The sequence below is a fragment of the Aegilops tauschii genome, chromosome 7 (assembly GCF_002575655.3).
Source record: "Aegilops tauschii subsp. strangulata cultivar AL8/78 chromosome 7, Aet v6.0, whole genome shotgun sequence".
Taxonomy (NCBI): domain Eukaryota; kingdom Viridiplantae; phylum Streptophyta; class Magnoliopsida; order Poales; family Poaceae; genus Aegilops; species Aegilops tauschii.
Window position 1 is genome coordinate 470,041,723 of NC_053041.3, and position 5,513 is coordinate 470,047,235.

A 5,513-nucleotide genomic window follows, 5' to 3' on the forward strand; every position below is an offset into this window, starting at 1 on the left:
AGAAGATGGCATTGCATAATTCCCATATACTCCCTCCATTCCTAAATATTTTTCTTTTTAGAGATTTCAAATGGACTACCACATACGGATGTATATAGACATATTTTAGAGTGTAGATTCACTCATTTTGTTCCGTATGTAGTCACTTGTTGAAATCTCTAAAAAGACAAATATTTAGGAATGGTGGGAGTATGATATAGAAATCAAACAGGTGGCATTCACACAAAGCAAATCTAAACTAAGCTGATGACATATAAGATGTATAATGTAAGCAATGCAAGGCGCCATATGCATGATATGACCAACATCAGCATGCCAGGTTAGAGCAAACACCTCAGGTGGTAAACAGGCGTGGTCGGCTCCTCCTGAATCTCCATCTGAATAGTTATCTTCCTCTGGAATACAATCTGGAAATGCAGGAGGGGGGGCCACTTCGCCGACCATGGAGCGGCGTTTGCATGACATTATATTCGCACGCAACAGTCTTCTCTTTTTCTCTACATGTTCAGTACGATTGTGTACAATATCTAACATGCATAATAAAAAAATAGTTAGATTTTGTAAGGCCTAAGGGGTGCATGCAAAAATCAAGACTGATGGTAGCAAACAAGTGGATGGATCCAAAACTAATGATAGCAGGTAGATTATAGCTTCAGTTTAAAAAGATAGACAATGGATCATCTATTGTTTGTTGCCCACCCAACATGAACCACATAGAAGACCCCAGATGAACCAGATAGTAGACAGATACTATTCGTTGCTGGCTCGATATGAGACCCATGGGCAATTCAAAACTCAAGATTGAACGATAAAGTAGCAGGTAATAATAACCGATGTATAGCGTAAGCAAACACGAAAGACTGCGACCTCTCTTCCGGAACTGTGTAGTCCTTAGGTTCATCTGCTCAGTCGATGATGGTAATGCAGTTGGCGTGGCTGCCGGCAACGGGGAAGATGATCTGAGGCGGCGAAAGGAAGTCTGCAGGGGGGATCTCTGCTGCATTGAACGCTTTTGTCGATGGTGCACCTCAGGTGGGGTGGATGACGGCACGACAGGAGCAGGACATAACACACAGAGTTTTCTTTGACGCCTATCTGAAAATGAAGTAAATCTGTAAGGGCTCCTTAGAATTGGGGGATTCTATAAACGCAGGGACAGGAAAAACACAGGAATAGGATAGGAATGCACGTGCAAAACAGAGCATTTGGAAACATAGGATCTCAGTCAACCTGGGTGTTTGGCTCACATGAATTGGAAGAACAGAGGAATGGAGAAACAAAGTGATGCGACGAGTGTACAACCTCTTTGGCATAGCCTTGTGGACCTCAGCATCATTGGGTTGGACGTGGAGGATGGTGATGATGCTGGTGTGACTGTCGGAGGCGGGGAAGAAGATCCGAGGCCTTTAGAAGCGGCGCCGAGGGTACTGCTCCACTGTGATGGACGGTTCCGTCGTTGGAGCAGCTCCGCTAAGGTGTACGGCGACGAGGCTGAAGCATGACAAGACAGACAACGTTAATCTGAAGTGGGACCCTAATATCATCTGCAATAGATGATGTAAAATACATCACCAAAAAGTGCTAGATGTAAAATGCATCAGGCGCGCCACGGCCGCTCCGACAAATGATGTACGTACTGTTCACTCTGAACTTAACTGAAGAAAATGAACTTCACAGTCGAAACTAAATTTTTCTGCCGAAACTGATTGAACTAGTAACAGAGCATTGCAATAGATGTTTAGGGCGTTCAAGCACTAGTAGCAGAGAAGCAGTGATCTAAATCAGCAGACGCTCGAGCAGGGAACGCACTAGCAGAGAGCAAGTCGTGCAGTAGCACCGCGAGCGAGTGCTAAAGCAGCAACTCCTGTAGCTGCCGGAGGTCGTGCAGCAGCAGCAGCGCAAGCGAGAGCAAGAGCAGAGCAGCAGCACGAACGAAAGCGGGAGCAGTGCGGCAGCGCGACCGACAACAAGAACAGAGCCGCAGCGCGAGCGAGAGCCGGAGCAGCTGCAGCTAGTGTCATTGTGGAAGTCGCCGCCGAGGAAGCAACGACATGGGGGAGAGATGTCGTGGATGATGTGGCCGGCGACGGCGCCGTCGATGGAGACACGCCATGTCTGCTCGGTATCGAGCACCGGCAGCCCCGTGAGATCGAATAAAAGATAAAATGCAGCGGTGAGTGCAGAACCTCCTTGGTGGCGCCGAGTTGGCCTCGGCTTCATCGGAGGAATTGGTGAGGGTGCTGCGGTTCCGGCGGGGCAGGTTAAGACGGCGCTATGGGGATTGAGGTGGCGCGATAGACGAGGCGAACGTCGGGGCAGCTCCTTGGAGGTGGAGGACGGGGCGGCTGATCCGGCGGGACGACGAGATCGACAACGGATCCTCATCCGATGCGGTGGATGAGGGACGGTGAGCTGTTGCGGTCGACGACGTAGTCGGGGAAGAGTCTCCGGCTGGGCGGCGGTCGGGAGGCCGACGGAGGAGCGTGCGGTTTCGCGGGTTTTGGCGGCCTCGGTGTACTAATGGGGGGCGAAGGGGGAGGGGGAGCCAAGCTTAGGGACGCGCTTGTCCGAAATGTAGGGTAAGTTACCAGCGTACCCCCACCGGTTTTGACACCGCGACGTGGAGCTTCATTTCCGGCTGAGGGGTAGAAGGGGGATTTCGCGTGTCTGGGCTGCGGGAGCGATTTCGGATGAGGAGGGAGTTCTCGCGCGCGTCCAAATTTCGGGATAACAAGGCGTGGCGCGGGTTGAAGAAGCGGGAGTTTCAATGCAGGTGAGACAAAAGATACTCGAGCTTGAAAATTTTGGGATAACAAGGTGTGGATTCCTTGTTCGGCAGAACAAACTTAATGTGTAAAAAAACAATTCATACAAGACACAAGAGAGTCATGTCCCCTTTTACTATATTGCTATAGATGCCATTGAAAAAACTACAAGAAAAATGTAAAAAAATCGGGAGAACAAGATTACCCTGCACAGTACCTAATCGATTCGCATTTCCCTCAACAACAACAAAAAACAAATCAATTCCCACCAAAGAAAGAGTAATGTCCCTTTTTACATGATTACAGATGCCATGATCTCGAATTTCAATTTTTGAATCCACGTTATGTTGAATTCGAATATATCATTAGGTGACCTTGCGGTTTATAATTGATGTAGTCGTACATTTTGATCTTCCATCATATATGAACATTTTACTCCACCATGTGAACATATATATTGTCGTCTACCATATGGACTAAATTTGAATCAATTTTTCTTATTTGAATACGATTGTTGTCAAGTTATACAATAATTTAAATATTACTTGATAACAAAAAACATACATATAGTAGTAATCATATTTCACTATGAACTACATGTACCATACGCTCTCCAATTCAAATATTTGTATCCATTTTATGTTGAATTCAAATCATAGTACATTATTGGTCTAGGTAGCGAGATGTTTGGGATAATCAAAACCCTGTTTTCATACGTATAATTTTTGGCTGAATTGGGACAAGTTTTGGTATAAGCCTCTTGCAAAACCGGAGATTCTCTCAACAAGCCTCGTGGTTCCGAGAGGGAATGTGTCACCTTTGTGTGCGAAACGATATACGTTGCCTCCCTCTGATTTTATTTACAGAGGCAACATAGAACTATATGAGTGCCCTGTTAAATTTTGGAATTATTTCAGGTTAATTGGCCTTTTTATACATTAATTGAGTTTCTGGACTTTTAATGTGCATAATCTAAATATGAATTGCATGCACATGCTCCAGTGCACCAAAGTGGGTTGAAAAATCACATGTGTGTCCTTGGTTTAATTTCTAGGTCCCATGGAAGAAATGAGAATGAAATTCAAACATCTGGGCGTCATGACTCGGCCGAGAACATCGAGAAACTTTGATTTTAAATTCATGTAAATCCAAAACTCGCCTGGAAATCATGAAACTTGGCATGGTGTCATGTCATGGCACTAACATGTTGTGGTCAAAAATTGGGCCGATTTGGAAGCTCGTGGTTCTAAGAGGGAACGTGCCACCTTTGAGTGTGAAACGATATACGCTGCCCCCCCTTGAGTTTCTTAACAAAGGCAACATAGAACTACATTAGTGCCCTGTTAAATTTTGGAATTATTCTGGGTTCGTTTGTCGTTTTTTATACGTTAATTGAGTTTCTGGTCATTTAATGTGCATAAGTCAAATTTGAACTACAAGCACATGCTCTCGTGCACCAAAGTTGGTTGAAAAATCACATTTGTGTCCTCGGGTGAATTTCTAGGTCCCATGCAAGAAATGAGAATAAAATTAAAACATATGGGCATCGTGGCTCGGCCGAGAACATTGAGAAACTTGGTTTTAAAATTCTTGTAAATCCAAAACACGTCTGAAAATCATGAAACTTGGCATGGATGTCATGTCATGGTACTACCATGTTGTGGTAAAAAAATTGGCCGAATAGGAACAGATTTTGGTATAAGCTTCTTGCAAACCGAAGCTTCTCTCAAGAAGGCTCATGGTTCTGAGAGGGAACGTGCCACCTTTGAGTGCGAAACGATATACGTTGTCCCCTTGAGTTTATTTACAAAGGCAACATAGAACTCCATGAGTGCCCTGTTAAATTTTGGAATTATTCTGGCTTCGTTTGGCCCTATTTACACATTAATTGAGTTTTTGGTCATTTAATGTGCATAATTCAAATTTGAACTACAAGCACATGCTCCCGTGCACCAAAGTTGGTTGAAAAATCACATTTGTGTCCTCGGGTGAATTTCTACTCCCTCCTTCCATCTATATAGGTCCTAATGCGTTTTTCGAGGCTAACTTTGACCAAACGTTAGAGCAATAATATATGACATGCAACTTACACAAAGCATACCTTCAAATTTGTATGTCAAAGGAGCTTCCAATAATATAATTTTCATAGTATACATCTCATGTGCTATTAATCTTGTCAATAGTCAAAGGCTGTCTTGAAAAACACATTAGGCCCTATATAGATGGAAGGAGGGAGTAGGTCCCATGCAAAAAATGAGAATAAAATTCAAACATCTAGGCATCGTGGCTCAGTCGAGAACATTGAGAAACTTGGTTTTAAAATCATGAAACTTGGCATGGTGTCATGTCATGGTAGTACCATGCCATGGTAAAAAAATTGGCCGAATAGGAACAAATATTGGTATAAGCTTCTCGCAAATCGGAGCTTCTCTCAAGAAGGCTCGTGGTTCTGGGAGGGAACGTGTCACCTTTGTGTGCATAATTCAAATTTGAAATACAAGCACATGTTCCAGTGCACCAAAGTTGGTTGAAAAATCACATGTGTGTCCTCGGGTAAATTTCTAGGTTCCATGCAAGAAATGGGAATGAAATTCAAAATTCTGGGCGTCGTGGCTTGGTTGGAAACATTGAGAAACTTAGTTTTTTAATTCCTGTAAATCCAAAACACGCATGAAAATAATGAAACTTGGCTTGGTGCCATGACATGGCACCAACATGCTGTGGTAAATTTGCAGTCCGATTTGCGAA